Source organism: Manis pentadactyla, chromosome 11 (genome assembly GCF_030020395.1).
Source record: "Manis pentadactyla isolate mManPen7 chromosome 11, mManPen7.hap1, whole genome shotgun sequence".
NCBI lineage: Eukaryota > Metazoa > Chordata > Mammalia > Pholidota > Manidae > Manis > Manis pentadactyla.
Genome location: NC_080029.1, coordinates 107,992,146 through 108,009,753, shown reverse-complemented (window position 1 = coordinate 108,009,753; position 17,608 = coordinate 107,992,146).

The following is a 17,608-nucleotide window of genomic DNA, read 5'->3' as shown; positions in this document are numbered from 1 at the left end:
AATGATTGTGCATTGAGCATTCACTCCCCTATACAGAATTTTATTGTCGTTAACAATCATTTGATCAATAAATATGAGAGATGCCCTCACAAAAAAAAAAAAAAAAAAAAAGGACAGACTTCCAATGGTAAAATAAATAAGTAACCGGGATGTAATGTATAAAAAAAAAAAAAAAAAAAAAAATAGAAGAGTTGAGGTTAAGCCTATTTTATTCAGACAAAAATATTTTCCAGAGATCTAGAATATTCATTTAAGGTGTGGTATGGTGTATGTGTGTTTGTGTGTGTGTGTGTTTGTGTGTGTGTGTGTGTGTGTGTGTGTGTGTGTGTGTGTGTGTGTAGCTCTAATAACATTTCAGAGCAAGGAAAAAGAAAACATTTTTAAATTTTTGTTAGCTTTTTATAAGCATTACAAATAACAAAAAGCCCAAAGATTTTTTTCTATAACTCAGATAATGACAGATAATAACTTGCCTCATGAACATAAATTACATGAATTATCATGTAACAGAGGCCTCTAGAGTTCAGAACCAAAAGATTTGGGTTCATATTTGACTTCATCTTTTCTACACCTGGATGGTCTAAAGTCAGCTATGTGAAGATCCAGAAGAGAATTTCAGGCAGAAGGAAAAGCCAGTAAAGAAGGGGCTTGGCATATTTGGGAACTGGGAAGAAGGCTGGTGTGGTTAGAGCTTAGAAAGAAAAGGAAAGAGAGGGGTACAGTATGAATTCAAAGAGCGGCATATGTACAGACTTGGAAGCCACAATAAAGAGCCTTGGTTTTATTTGAGATGAGAACCAAAGGAGAGTTTTAAGCAGAGGAATAAGCTGATCAACTCTGCTCTGGTGGCTTTTAAAGAATGAATTACAGGAGGGCATAAGAGAAAGCAGAGAAACTATTTTTAAGGCTATTGTAGTGGTGAGAAATGATAATGGCTTGGATGACAATGGTTCTAGGGGAGATGGAGATAGAAGTGGACTAATTTTGAACATAATATAAAGGTAGAGTTAAGCCAACTTGTTAAGAATTAGAGTGGAGGAAAATAAATCAAGGTTGTTGTTTATAATCTGAGCAACTGAGTCAATTAAGATGCCAGTTCTGAAATGGAGAACCTGGTGAGAGGAGTAGGTTTAGGGATAGAAATCAGGAGCTCAGTTTTAGACATATTAAGTACAGAGTGCCTATTAAACCTTAAGAAAAAATATGAATGAGATTGCTGGAACTACAAGTCTGAAGTTTGGGGAAGAGTTTGAGCAGAAGATATCATTTGATCAACATTAGCACATAGGAGGCACTTAAAGCTGGGTGACTGGATGAGACCATCTAGGGAAGATGGGGAATTGGGGAATTGCTTGGGTTCTGGTACCAAACCCTAGGGCAGAGAAGCAGGAACCAGATGCCCAGAATCAAGAACCAAGAACCAGGAAAGGAGACTGAGGAGGAGGAATCTGTTGGGTGGAAGAGGACCATGGCGACACAGAGGGAAAAAGCAGAGTTTCCGGGGGTGTTACCCAGGGGTCAGCTGGGTCAGAGGCTGCTGAGAAGTTGGGGCTCAAAAGGAAATGATGGATTTAGCAACACAGAGGTCATTGGTGACCTTCCCAAGGGCTGTTTTAGTGGAGTAAGGGGACAGAATCTCTATTGGGGCAGGTTGAGGAAAAAATGGAAGATGAATGAAGAGACAATTAGCATAGATGATGCTTTCAAGGACTTCTGCAGTAAAGGTGAGCAGAAAGAGGGGAAAGTAGCCAGAAAGACATGATGAGGGGTCAAAAGTGGTTTTTATGTTTTGTTTTGCCTTTTAAAATCGAAGACGTTAGAGTAGGTTTCTTTCCTGTAGTAATGACCTGGTCGAGGGAGAGTAACCAGGGATGCAAAAGAAAGGAGGTGATAGTTATAAATCATGATTTTAAAATTCTGGTTGGTGGATAATTAAATACAAGTCCCTCAAATTGTATGAAAAACTTCCAGCAAAAGCTCCTTAATTTTGAACCATTCTGTGAAGATTTCCATTTTGTTAGCTTCCTCATTCCTTGCTTCTACATGTTTAATCTTGAGTTTACATGTATCCAATTTTTTGCTTGCTGAGTGTTTAACTTTCTCCATAATTCATACATTTCACAGATAATAAGCCTGTGCCCACATGAGTGATTATTCTGTTGTGATTAAAAGATCAAGTCCTTGACTCAGAACAGGCTTGGATCTTGCCTTAGCTCTGTCACTTGGTAGCTGTGTGGCCTTGGTCAAGTTAATTAAAATCACTGAGCTTTGGTGTTCTTTCCTATCAAAATTTAACAGCAATACCTATTTTGTTAAGTTGTCCTAAGGCTTAAGTAAGAATATGCATGTAAAATGTCGGGCATATAGTAGGCATTCCATAAATAATAGCTGATGTTATCATTATTATTATCACTACCAAATACACAAATAAAAAACAAAGTGAAGATATATTCATATGCTTAAAAATGTACAGTGGTAAGAGTCAATAATTGCCTAGTGAGTTCAATAATGACAAAAATTTCTTCTGAATCACAAAGTAGTATTTGCTTTCATACAGCTTTCAAAAGGTATGAATTAAATATTTTATGGAACTAGATACAGGTGGTGGTTGCACAACAGTTTGAATTTACTAAATACCACTAAACTGTACACTTTAAAGTGTTTAATCGAATTTTATTTGACTTTTACCTCAATAAAAAAAAGGTATGCATTTAATACTTGCTATGAGCAGGGCACATATTATACGGCTCTGCCTTATTTTGTTTATGAAGATATGGGCACAATAAACTTTATTTTCCTTTTCTGGCCCAGAGTATCAAATTATAGTAGAGCTAGACAGACAGACAGACAGACAGATAGGGTTTGACAGTTTAAAAAATCTGTTCCTCAGGAAAGAGATTAAAGTACTCAATACTTTTTCCTAGACAAGACCAAACGCTCCCGGTATCAGCCAGTAATAAACACTGGGTATAGTCATGTATCAAAGTCCATGTAGGGTACATTTACAAGCAAGAGATTTAGACTGATTAGACAAAAGAAACTCAGGAGAGGCTCCTGCAAAGAAAGCAGACTTGGAAGAAGTCTTAAGCAGCACCAGGGAGAGCTCCCAGCCAGCAGCCCTTTCCTACTACGCCCTAAGAAGCAGCTGCCCATAATCCTTCAGAAACCCGGGTCATCCCCAGTTTGTCCTGCTTTTAAAGCAACGCCATCTAGGACTTAAAGATCTTTCTGACCCCCACTGATGGGGACCACAGCTGCTTCCACATCAGAATCCTTGGCCAAGTTCTCGGGGACCTACCTCCCCACTGATCCCCAGTTCTACCCAGAACATTGCCACCCAATGTGCGATCTGTGGACCAGGAGCACCAATACCACTTCTGTGTTAAAATGCAAACTCACAGGTCCCACACCAGCTCCATGAAACAGAATCTGCCTTTTAATAAGATCTCTAGTTGATTCGTATGCTCATTAAAGACAGAGAAACATTCACCTGGGGAACATGACCACCTCGGAACTTGGCTGAGTCTTCAGGCAACTTGTCTTCTTCACTGGATAAGAAACTGCGGTTCAGGTGATAGGAAACTTGCTCAATGGAATCACTGGAAACAATCTGGAATTTTGTGTTCTAAAAGAACCCCAGCAATGCCTAACCACTTAGAATTTATAAGGAATATCTACTTGATTATATAATAAATCATATAAACAACCAGAAGAGATATGATAAAAAGAGACAAAAGAGAAAATTATCTCTAGGCTGATACTCAGTCTGCAACAATATGCAACAGATATTCAGTATGAAACATGTTTATTTTTCCATTAAACTCAGCTGTCCTAATTTAAGAGAGCCTCCAAAAATATCAGTTGCTATTTAGCTTCCCTCAGTAAAGAGTTGTTTAATATTTTTAGACAATGAAGTTAATTCTCATCACTGCAGGAGGGAGAACAGAGTGTCATAAAGCCATAGAAGGATGTCCCTAGCCACACATGATCAAAGTAGCATGACTGGGGGCACTGTGACTAAAGGCATGTCCTGGTCATGTAAACGAACAAGCATACATTGGGGATTGCCAGAATCAGCACTAGAAGCTGCATATAAGTGATGGGTTTCTTGCTCATGTTTGCTTTCTGCATTTCAATTTCCCAGCAGGAAATTTTTGTCCTGCTTCTTAGATGGCAGTCCCTAAGAGGTGATTCTCCATTTTGATCTTGCAATGGATTTTCTAGGCCATCATTTCAAGTAAATTCTCTGGGAATCAATCAAGTATACATCAGGCACTGCTCTGAGTCCAGCTCTGGACTGGAAAGTATGAAGAGAAATGGGGGCTGGGTAGTGAGGTCCAAAATATTTTCAAGTTGCCCTACCCTTGAAAGCCTTCATGTTTTGCTGGGCAGACTTAAAAAATAATAATGATGATGAAAAGCAAGAAACCATTGCAAAGAAAGGGAAGACAGAGTAATTGAGTGCTGAATTACATGTTTCATACTGTTGAGTGCTATAGGAAGTCAGAAAAGGATGAGTTCTTTTCCTTTGCTAAGAGGAAAGGAAAGCTTAAAAGGGATCTTGGTGAGTGTGTGACATTTTAATACACAGAAAAGGGATTAAAAGATGAAAAAGGGAAAGCAAAGGCACAAAATGGAGAGGTATTTAATCTCTTAATCTTACTGTCTACTTCCTAAATGGGAAGAAGAAGAGTATTTGTTTTGGTTGACTCATGGGTTTTTATTGAGAAAAAAAATGAGATGATGTTTGTAGATGTCCTTTCACCTAAAGAGCTAATAATCAAGCTGATGAAATGATTTCAGTAACCAAACCTACCAGTAGTGATTGAAAACCAGAATATCAGTATCTGATTTTACCACTGTAGATAAAACCAGCCAAAAGATTTGTATCAGTCCTCAGCATAAGATTTTTTCTGCCCTCAGTCTATTAAGAAGCCAAATTATAGACCAAAAGGATAACGATGATCATAGTAACAGTAGCCACCACTTACTATGGACCAGTGTCCTGGGCTCCTTGCACACGTGGCCTTGTTGGTTCCACATACCTCTACTCCAGCCAAGCTTCACACCTAGTAAGTGATGGAATGAGGAACTCATGCCTTTCTGGTCTCCAAGACCAAACTATTAACCCTATATTACCAGGTTTGAAAAAGGAATCAAAGCAAGAAAATGTGTCCATCAAGGTTTTTTCTACCAGCCTATTGTTTTCATGAACAGCATTTGGAGGAAAAAGTAGCTAAATAACAGAATAGAGTGAACATTGCACTAACCTTGAGAAGCACCCCCGCAGTTTTGATTGAAATGATTCCAACATATTCTAAACCTCTCTGAGCTTTCTCAACTCACTCTTGGAGAGAATAGATTCATGAGAGACCAGAGAACTAACCTGCTTGTCCTTGTAACTTTGAGAGTGTTGTTTTCTGAAAGGGGAAACGTAGGGTTACAGCTAGTGAATTTGATTGCTTGTAAAAATCAGTTTGGATAAATTACATCCAAGGCATCACTTTTCTGCATAAAGTAGGTTTCACCTCTGCCATTTGTGTATCCGCACAATCTCAGAATCACCTCACAGCTTAATGTGCTTGTGCCATCAGTCTTACACTATGATGCTATTTGGTTCCCTGGGAGGGAAAGTGTCCGCTTGCTTAATGCACTCCTGGGAAAGTACAATGAGGCTTTTGTCCTTTTTGTTTTGCATCATCGTATTGATTGTGAAATAAGTTTAACCCTTAGAACTTGAGGAGGCAGCATTAAGATCAAACAGACAAAAAAGGGGAGATGATAGGTTGGAATGGCACTCATGCCACTAACTCAGCATCCATAGACTCTGGCAGGGACCCACTGAATCAGGATGCTGGAGTGCACAGCCTGGTTATTCAACACTCATCCATCCCAGCCTTCAGTGAGCTGAACTCACTTTCTATCTATAGAGTCTCTTGTTTTGATTTTCCTTTATTTCCAAGGATTCTTTCAAGGTAATAACAGAAGCTCCCCTAACTGCTTTCCACACACTCCAACCTCGCCATCAACCTCTCAAGTGACTCTGGGCACATCATCTGAGAAGACACACCTGCAGACGTCCAGGATGGTGATTTACAAACTCTTTAGCTATTTATCCGCAGAAAGAATTTAGAAAAACTATGCATCCTCGTGTACATTTTAAACTGACATCTCAAAATTTTCACCATAAATTCAAATAGTTGCAAAGGACGCAAGTTCTGGCATAACAATATTTTTTAATTGAACTGTTCCAACACACTTTGAAATGATTCCAAAAGCTTCTAAGCCCTACAGCTATTTAAAAGCCTACCCCATTGGGTCATTATGAAGACTCAAGGACTTAATAGATGCACAGTGCTCTGTACGTGATAAAGACTATGTTTTTGCTGTGTATGTGGGTGGATGGAGAGAGAGGTGAAGGGGTGGCAAGATGTTAGCAGTAAATCTTAGGAGGACTGTAGCAGATACATTGATGCCCCCCACCATATCCACTCAGCTCAATTTGAGCTTGCTCACAGCTGTGGGTCACATGCTGAAGAGTCTACACCTCAAATGAGACATCGCTCTTGCTGCCCTGCTCTCCGGCTTTCCTGGCACAAAGGAATATATACTAACTGCTGTGCAGGCACAACCTGGAAACTGTGGCAGCTGACTCCCTCTCAGTCAACCCTCAACCTAAGGGGGGACAGGGAGCAGTGGAAAAAAGCCCCAGTTTCCACATCCTCTGGCGAGACAATTATGAAGCTTGTACTGTTTCCCAAATAGTCCCCAGCAGAACTGAGCCCTGTAGCCTGCAGTGGGGACCGCACAGTGAAGCACACATTATTGCTGTTTTTCCTTTTCCTGTCTTTTTCAAAGTAAATAAACAGATTTTAAAAAGGGTTTTAGAAAAGCAGCCCTGTGGTATGGTTGGGCATTATTCCTGGCTGTGTGTTCCCAAGTCTCGTCTATGGTCCTCCCACAGATTCTCTAAGCTGCCGGATATCCTTTAATAAGTCCATTTCTGCTTAAAAACCAATCTTTGGTATTGGATGTGTTCTATAGCAAGAGGTACAGGAGAGTGGCTCTGCATGGGGAATCCCCTGTCACTCAGGGCATCTAATCCCCTCAGTTGCTGCCATAAAAAATTACTATGAAGTTTGTGGCTTATAATGGTACAAGTTTATTATCTTACAGTTTTTTAGGTCAGAAGGCCAATATAGGTCTCACTGGGCTCAAACTGAGGTGTTGGCAGGGCTGCATTCCTTTTCAGAGGCTCTAGAAAAGGCTCCCTTTTCCTTGCCTTTTCCAGCTTCTAGAAGCTTCCCACATTCCTTAACATGTGGACCCTTCTTCCATCTCAAAGCCAGAAACAGCAGGTTTAGTCCTTTTCACATGGCATCTCTTTGATCCTCTCTCTGTGTTCCTCTTCTACTTTTGAGGAATCCTTTGCTTAGATTGGTCCCATCTTACCATCACCTGATTAGCAACCTTAATTCCCTGTGCGATGTGAAGTAATACATTCATAACTCTGGGGTCAGGATGTGGACCTCTTTAGGAAAGCCATTGTTCTATCTACCAGAGCCTCACAACTGTTGATCCCCCACCTCTCCCTTCTCTCAGGATGATAGGGACATCTGGCAGGAAGCTGCGGCTTCCAAGCAAAGAGCTTTGCAGGCCCTTTCCTGAGAAATGGAGACAGCCATTTATCAATGACCTAAACAAGAACTCTTGCATGAGTATAAAGGACAGCAAGCAATGGCTTACAACTGTAAATTTAAGCTTAAGTGCAGAGACTACGATATGTTCCCAGGTTTAAGTCCCCTAAAATAAGGAAATGAGGCATTCATTCCTAAATTCACAAGGCAGCATACAGTTGTTTAAAATGCCATCTTGACTCAGTTTGGGGGCCTGTCTAGAACTAATCAGTTCCTCTTCTCGAGCAGCCAATTAAGACCACCCCCAAACCACCTCCCTTATCAAATTGTCACTGTTACACTCCTGGCAGATATACACACTGTAGTGGCCCCAGAGTGAGGTACCAGACACCAAGGGACAGCCCCTATGCCCCACAGCCCCCTGAGATTATTCAGATTAGCCAATCTTAAATCTTGCTCCCCTACCTCACCTGTTCCTTACCATAGTAAGGAACCCCAGTAGGTGCCCGCCCACAGTTTCTCTTCTTCCCTGTGTGACTGGCCCAGGTGCTTCCCCTGAGTGGCCTTGGGCCCTGGGCTGCTTCTCCCCAGGGAGCTCCAACACTCTTTCCCATTGCTCTTTCTTAAACTGAGTCTGACCTCACCCAGGGTAATACAGTTAAAACACTGTTAAGTGTATTTATTTTCCTCACTTTTAAAATTTTGATTGATTTTTTCTCTCCACAAAGGGCTCCGGAAGACCTTTCTCAACAGCCTCAAGGCTAATTTTAACACTAAGAGAGGAAAGTCCAGAAAGGCCTGAGGTGACTGCTGAGGGCCCCCAGCTGCCCTCTCACCCCTGATGCAGGAGCTGCGGCACTGTTTCCGTAGAACTGTCTTTTGACTGGTCCGGAAACCAGCCTCAGGGATAGGAACCTGAATTGAGACCGGAAGAAACAGCTTCTTCTTCCCAAATTATGTCCAAACTTTTTCTCAGACCCACAGTGTTCCTCCAGCAAGTCTTTTCTGTTTCCAGCAAAACTCCTGAATCTCCTTCGCCGTGATAAACACCACACCGTCCGCCCCAGACTTCCCACCTGATCTCTCCATCTTTCGAACCACAGACCCCTTTCCACTCATGAGCCCTGACTCTCGGGTGTGATCTCCACACTCAGGGAGGAACAGGGACGCTGGACCCAAGAACACATCTGGGGAGCCAGCCCACGGGTCAGAAACCCTCCCCCGTGGCATTCCCCTCCGCCCCCCTCGCCCTCTGCCCCGCTCCCCCCTTTCTCTTCACCAGGATTGGCTCTCTGCCGCAGGTTGTCTCCTACCCACTCAAGCACAGGCTGCGGGAGACTCCACCCGGAAGCATGGACCTGGGAGAGATGCAGGCAAAGCCTTTTATTCCTCTGGTGGAGGGAGATGATTTCACTCCTGGGAGGGAAAGAGGGTAGAAACTTGTCCTACTCGTGTGTTTCTTCCCTGCTCTGAGCAGTGACACTGCTGGACTGAGTCTGTTGGTCTGAGGATGGCTGTAGAAATCCCCACTAACACTCTGAGTAATTTCCTTACCTTGGTCCTGCTTCCAGCTGAATTGTCAGCGTTTCTCAGTGAGAACTCTAGTTCTGGAAGATGCGTGCATGCTGCTTTGTTTCTGCTACAGATCAAGGTTCATCCTGCTTCTCCTTCCAGTTCATGGAGTCCAGCTCTGGGCTCCCCACCGCCTCCCATAGAAGAGGCACGTCCCTGCAATGCATCTGCTGCCCTGGGGGCTGTTGCCAAAGCAAACCCCAGCCTATGCTCTGAGTTCTTGTCCACCCTCCCCCTTGACCTGTGGGACTGAGATTTGGGCTCATTCAGCTGAGCAAAACCTCAGAACAAAGTAACCATAAAGCTACTATAATTCAACATACCTGTCAAAAGTCAAAATGAATAGCCTAGTGTGAAATCTACACTCCAGAAATACCTGTTGCTTGAGATTAATTTAAAGGCAACATTGTTCCAACTCATTTCTAACTTTTAAAATGGTTTCTTTCTCCTTAACACAGGATGTGGGAATGTTCCCAAGTTAATTAGTTACCCATGGCCCTGCTGGTTCTGGGTCACTAGAAAGTACCTGGGGTTCTTTGTCCTTCCGTCATTGAAATTCTTTCTCATAGTCCCGGCTCCAATCCCCATTCTTCCCGTACTCATCCCTGCCCTGGGGGCAAGCTGGAGTTACATATTGTTTCATGGTTAAGAGCTGAGTAAATTCAGCTCCCCTAACTTGGCAACCTTAGATAAGTTTCCTTTACCTCTCTCAGCCTCAGTTTTCTGAAAAATGGAGCCAATAATAATAGTACTGATGCTATTTTCTGTAATACTGGACAATAATTTCTGTATTATAATTAATTTCTGTATTATGATAATAGTACTAATACTATTTTCTGTACTAATTTCTATACCATAATAAAAGTATGGAACTATTTTTGTACTAATTTCTGTACTGCAATAATAATAATTTCTGCACTATGGTAATAGTACTGATACTATTTTCTTAAATAATAATTTCCTCACTAATAATTTCTGAACTAATAATACAGATATAATAAAAAGTCTGTGATAGTAATAATTTAGTAAAAATAATTCTGTATGGTTCTATGTTAATATCTTTACTAATAAAACTACCAGTTTTCTGTAAAATGAGGTTAACGATACTGATTTGATAGTTCTTTGAGCACTGTAAGAGAAAATTGGTATTACATACAGACCATAGCACATAGTATGTGCTTAATAAATGCTAGCCATTATTGTCGTGCTGTTAGGCCTCAAGCCAGGCTTCCCCCTGGCCCTTGCATCAGAGAAACTTGTGAGTAAAACTTAAAACTGGCCTGTTTGGGGGTCTGTCTTGGTAAAGAAAAAGCCCCTGAGAGTGATTTACCGGGAAGGAAGACCATCCTTTGCCCTGGGGCTTCTTCACTGGCTGTGTGGAGTTTGCTGCCTGTGAAGATAATTTGCTCCTGGTAAGAAGAGAAACAGGGGTAAGAGGGGTGGAAATGGACTGCATGACCCCCACGTAGGAGTTTTGTTCTCACTCTGGGTGGGATGGTAATTTCATTTAGAGGAACAGGAATGATGGTCAGGAGGAAGGAAGGCTTCAGCTCACCTCATTTGTCTCTCCACCTTGGGGAGATAATTTCAGCCTTTGCTGCAGAAAAGGGTGTCTCAGGAGTAATGGAGGGCCCCGAGGCAGGAGAGCATGACCCCTAGAGAGCATCAACCACACTGGCCCCAGCTCTGGGGTAGAAATGACTTTCGCAAACCTTCTGTGGCCATAATGGGTAGTATTTCAGGGAGGGAGCAAAAGGGAGTGGGCCCTTCTGCTATTGTCTTCCTCACTTCCCCTTTTAGTGAGGCACTTCCTTACTGGATAGGAGTGGCTGGAACTGCTTTAGTTTGGCCCTTTAGATAAAATTTTTTCAATTAAGATTTGTAGGGCTTCATTTTGCTCTCTGTATTTGATTTAAAGTGGAGCCATTCCTGAAACTATCTGCACTAAAAGCCCATGAATTAAGATCATCTATTTCACATGTTTTAAGAAATACAGAGCAGAAAAATCAACATGTATGATTCCACCTTGATTCTAGCCTGGCCGTGCCCAGGTCGCAATCCTCAAAAGCCCAGACTAGTTAACTCACAAACAAAAATGTTCTGTCCAGGCCTCCTGCGGAAGTGGAAGTATAACACCTTCTGCCTTGTGTTCTTCCAAACACCTCAGAACTGAATGTTGAGAAATGAGCTAAATAGTCTTCACAAAATAAATGCAGTTTTTCATAAAATAAAGATAATGCAGGATGATTTCACTGATAGAGACGGAAAATAGGTAATGATTGCCTAGGACTGAGGGTAGAAGAGATTAACTGCTAATGGGCATGAGGAAATATTGTGGAGTAGTGGAAATGCTGGATTGTCATGATGGTTGCACAACTCTAAGTTTGCTAAAATCATTGAAGTGCACACTTACTCTGGTGAATTTCATGGTGTGTAAATTATGCCTCAAAAAATTTTGTTTTAAGTTAGTGTAGGTAACTGATTTAAATTGGTGTGCCAAACAGCATAGTGGTTGGTACGTACATGATGGTCCTGACCACTTGCAAACCATGTGAATTGGAGAAAATTACTTCACATAGCACAGCCTCAGTCTCCCCAGTCTCTCCAGCCTCAGTCTCCCCAGGCGGGATGATAATGCATATCTGAAATGCAGAATACAATTAAATGAGATAACTAGAATGCATTTAGCTCAGCAGTTGGCACAAAGCCGCTGATTCTTAAAGTTTTTTTTTTTTTTCCTAGAATTAGTCATGTGGGAATGCCCTGAAGGGAGGTGTGAGTGGTGATTTTCTACTTGGGAAGGGAAGTTCATTCTGGATATTTCAATGAAAGAACATGCTGCTGCCCTGTTTCCAGCCTCGCGGGCCCACCAATACCCCTGTGCCCAGTGGCTCCACAGCTCCATCCTCCCTTTTCGGGGATCCCTGGACATTGACTTTCACCTCTTCCTAGTGAGACAGGGACTGTGGGCTTAGACAGAATAGGGTGAGGGCCTCCGGAAAAAGCAAGGCAGGATATTTACAGTCAGAGCAATGTAACTACATGCAAGGCAACCCCCTACCCAAAACTCGGTTAAACATTAAGCTCTAGAGTCATTCGTCAGTGAGATCAGTTGATACTCCCCAGATAAAGGAAAGTAGCCCATGTTTTTCTTACGCTAATCATTTGTAATCATGTCTAACAAGTCCACATCCTAAGCCCTTTATCAGTTCCCCAAATATCCTCAACTCCCTATAAATCCCCTAGACAATGCACCACCCTGGGCTCTCTTGTCTCTTCCTGGCGTGAGCCGGGAGCTCTGTCCTCTCACTTTCTCTGTCAATAAAATCCTCTTCCCGGCTCTCCTACCTTTTTCCCAGGCACATGGAGAGAGCTGAAGGCTGCAGTGCTACCACCCCCTTGGTGACTGTCCCAGGCTGGCTGCGCTAGGAGATGATCTAAGGTAGAATCAATCCAGGAAACTAGATGGGCACACAGGTCCCTGTCTCCTGAGAGATGCCCAGATGAGCCCAGAAAAGTCAAGTTTATCCAGTGGGAGCAAAATAGGATAACTGGAATTTCCTCTAGTAAGAGGCAGTGTAGGAGGAAGGGGACTGGTCTCTCCTTGTGTGGAGGAGATACTTTATTCTAAAGCTTTTAGGGGCATGGATGGACAGAATGAAGTAGGCATCATTCTTGGAGAAAAGAGACCTAAACTGCATCATTTACACCCTCATAAACCCCATTACCACTCTGTCCTTGGTAGGCTAACCTGCTCATTCGTTCATTCAACATATACCTAACCAGCTCCTGCTATATGCCCAGGGCTGTTCTCCACAAGGTCCTTGCCCTCACGGACCATGTGCTCTGATTGGAGACACAGACAATGTGCAAGGAATCAAAAGAATCCATTCCTATATGCTAACCAGGGTAGTGCATGTAGGAGGTAGGGTGGCTGGTTTAGATTGGGTGGTCAGGGAAGACCTCTCTGTGGAAATGACAATATAGCAGTGCTGAGGAATCAAAGAAGCAAACATCTGCAGGAAGGGCATTACTGACAAAGGGAAGAGAATGTGCAAAGGCCCTGGGCCAAGAGTGAGTTCTGTGTGCTCAAGGAGCAGTATGAAACCAGCGCAGCTGGAGCAAACTGAGAGGAAAGGGAGTGGCAGGGCCCAGACCTGGTGGCCTTGCTGGCTATGGGAATATGGATTTAATTCTAGGAGTGATAGAAAGTTGTTTGTAGCATTTGGGTGGGGAGGCAGGTGATCTGATTCATAGAAGATTATTCTGGCTGTCAGGAAAATAGACTTCTGGGTGCAGGAACTTTCTCACTAAACTACTAAGACAGAATACCACGCCAGAGTAAACAGCCCCTTCCACCTGAGAAGCCCCCATGCTCTCTGAAGTGGGAAGAAATAAAGACTGTGGACCCCACATTGCTGGAATGAGGACATGGACCCCTCCTCCCATTTTCTCTTCCCAATGGGTCTTGTCTTTCCTGTTTAGGATCTCAAATAGATGTTTATCCTCCCTTCTTTCCAGCCCCAAGAATACATGGGTTTGTTTTTGTTTGTTTGTTTGTTTGTGGAGGTTTACTCAGAAATAATTCAATTCCCATTAATTCTCTGACATCGAGTCTTGAAGGCATTGAAGAAAACATTTATTAAATTTGAAGGAAATTTATAAAGCTTTTTAACATGAAAAGAATCAGTTATGTCTCTGAATGCCACTCGTGCTAATCTTTTCTTTCTTTTTAAAACGTCTCTACAACTCTAACAAGATCTCCATTGGACTGAAAGAAGACTCTAGATGATGCTTCCTAGCCAGAGACACCTTTCCATAAAACGACGCAGAGCAGCCAGGGCAGAGAAAGGTAGTACCAGTCTGCTAGGGCCGCCATAACAAAATACCACAGACTGGCCGGCTTTAACAACAAAAATGTATTTTCTTGTAGCTCTGGAGGCTGGAAGTCCAAGATCAAGTTGCCAGCATGGTGGGGTTCTAGTAAAGCCTCTCTCCTCTGCTTACAGAAGGCCACCTTCTTGCTGCATGAGTCTGCAAAACAGTAACGGGAATGAGGGTAACACTACTCTACCCACTCGTCGTCCACAAAGAATAAGATACCTTGACATCATCCATGGCTGACCACTAACACACGGGAGGGGAATTTAGGTTTATTACGTTATGTCAGCAGAAAGCAATAGCAAAGCTAACAAATCATTACAGAATAATGACCTGTTAGGACTCCATCTTAAACATTCCTCTTATCTGAAAATATTAGAAAAGATCATTTTCCTTTAAAAAAAAAAAAGTGGAAATGTTTCCAGAATGAATCAAAAACCTTTGTAGCTCTTTGGCTAGAAGGACCACCAACTAAAAACCCCAATGTTGAATTTTGACATCGTGGACCTGAAAGGCAAAACTGGAGACCAGAGACCTGGATACAAGGAGCCCAGACAGCTGATCCCACCCCCAGGGACAGTGTCCCATTGGCCCAAGAGACCCGACACAGAAGCCTCCATTGTCTGGCTAGGGTTAGCGGTTGAGATGGAAAATTGGTCCAAAGCCCTTTCTTAGGTGTCTTCCTTAAAAGAAGCAGATTTCAGGTTTTTTAGGTTTATCTCTGTCTTTACAATATTAAATTCCCATTATTCCCAAATATTTCCATCCTTCACTGTGGCTACACATTGAGAGACAGAGTAAACTACTTGATGAGAAAGTAAGTTAGGGAAAATTTCCCCCGTTTTAGGGCTTCATAAGAAAGGAAGCAGAGACTTTATCTCATTATATTTTACCAGTAGTACAGAGCATAGTTGTGAGTCCTGCTTCCCCTGTCCTGAGCTCCTGCTTTAGCACCTGGTTTTGGAGCATAGGGATCTGTGGACCCTGAGAGGTGATCCAGCAAGGGAGATGCTAATCAAATAGCAGTGCATATGAAACCACAAGGCAACATTGCTAAAAGAAAGAAACACGGGAAATGTGCAAGGGGGGTTCTGAGCTGACAGGGAGTTGAGGAGCAACTTCCCCCAGTCAGTAACAGGAGTGGAGCACAGACGGAAGACTGGTCATTCAGAGGGAAGGGAAGAGCACTGTGACTTGCAAGAAAGCCCTGAGACACAAGAGCACAGAGCACCGGCAGAGCCAAAAGTTGACCAAGGTGGCTGGACTGAAGGGAAAACGGGAAGGGAGAAAGCAGGAGAGGCGTGCACCTGGCAGCTCCCCACGGTGTAGGCCAAAGAAAGGCCCTCCACGGGGTAATAAGTGGCAAGGAGGGGAACCATGACATCTTTTGCTCTGAAATGATGACACTAGCTGTGTCATGATCAGACAGCAGAGGCGTCTGAGCAGGTGCAGGGCAACCAGAATGGTGACTTTGGCCGTAAGTCAGGAGAGATGGCAGCAGCTTGGACTAGCATGGGGGCAGTGGAGGTGGAGGGAGGAGACAGATATGAGCTAGAATCACTAGACACATGACTGGATGGAGGTAAGGGGTGAGAGGGAAGGAGATGTTTTGCTAACTCCTGGAATGTATAGCAGTTCAAGGAGACAGGGAATACTGGAAGAGGACTGACTTGGGGTTAAGAGCATTAATCAGTCTCGGACAAGTGGATTTGGACGTGCCTGCGCATCTCCCAGTGACCCTGGTCTCCCGGTTCACAGATCTTCACCCATAACAGTTAGCATTGTAATGAAAGGAGTTATCTTCCAGGTATGGAGGGAAGAAGGCAGCCTCTGATGTGTTCTGACCATTTTCTACAAAAGTAGAAAATGTTTGCACTTCTGAGATGTGGTCTTACATGGATGGGGCGTGCATTTCTTCTCCTTCCTCCACTGAATATGATGGCTGATCCTCTAGTCACCAACTTGGACCATGAAGACACAGGCCAACCCCTAGGGATGACGGTGCCTTGAACTGGAAAGAGATTAGGTTCATTTCCTAATGACTTCATGGAGCTAGTATACATTCTGCACTGCCCACTTCCTGCCTTTGTTTTTACAGAGAGAAATGAGCCCCCATCTTGTGTAAGGCACTGTGATTTGGGGGTTTTGGTTACATGCAGCCAGATTTAATCCTAATTTTTCCAGTATACCTCCCATGTGTTTATTCCCAGGAAAACACACCCAGCATTATCATTGCAGTTACTTATCAGAGTGAAAGAAAACCTGCCCTGACCGAGTTAACACTCTTCTCATGCACTTTGCTGCAAAGTCGCTCCCATATGACACAGCCAATCACCCACATAACTGCAAGCGTTCAGGAAGAAAGCCAGGTCCATTTATCCAAAGGCAAAGCTGTGGAACCACTTCAAATGCTGCTTTCCAGGCTCAGGGTTTACAGCCTCTAGATGATGGATGGCGAAGACTGTGTCTACTTCTCCTCAATTGCCATTTCTCTCTCTTGGCCTGAAAAGTCAAATAATACCACCAAGAAGCCCAGAGAAAACTACAAGGCAAAAAAATCACACACACACACAAATGTCTTACAACTGGCATCCCCTCGGTGACATGTCCTGACGCTGTGGCCTCTGGCAAATCTAAAGTAATTTTGAAAACGCTGAGTTTGGTATTTGAAATACTGAAAGCAATCTGGAAAATCCTGAGAGCCAGCATTTGTGTCTTCATTGCTAGCTGCCAAAATAGATTGTCAGGATGGATTTCAGGAGGATCAGGTGAGCGAGCATATCTGGGCAGATGAGCTCATTTGTAGCAGCATTCATGAATTTTGGTGATGCGCTCTTTAACAGGCTCCAGCAGTGAGTCTATGCCAATGAATTCACCTTCCCCAGAGCCTTTCAAAGGTCAAATACTGTGTGATGGTATTTTACACCCTTACACCAGGCGTTTCTGCTTTTATCGGCTCACCTGCAATTGATGGAGGCTTCAAAGTATAAGCAAAATAATAATAGCCAAGGGATATATAGAAGCACAAAACTTGGACACTATCTTAGAAATCTGATGTAAAAATAATTATATGTTATCAATAGAAAACTGTCCAAATGTCTAGACAAATCTGATAATCTTAGAGGGTTAAGGTCCGAAATATACTGGATGTTTGGACTTGCACTGTTGTAAGCCAGCAGAAGCTGCAATAACAACTCTTATTGGAGGAAAAATGTTTAATGATTAAAATGATTAATTGGTCATGTAATATTCCATCTGATTCTCCTTTTCCAGCTCCAATACCACAGTCACATGCCGTAGCTTGGAACGAGAAAGAATCCCTTGTCTAGGGCTCCTGCCAAGGAACTCCACAAAGCAGTCTCACTCCCCAGAGTATGCCCACGAGGGTTTATGCAAGTTTAGCTTCCACCACAGGGGTCAGGCAACCAAACTGGGCCATGTCTAGTCACATCCAGTCATCAGACAATGAAAGTAAAAATGATAATGCAGCCCAAATAAAATGACTTCTCTCCTTTAGG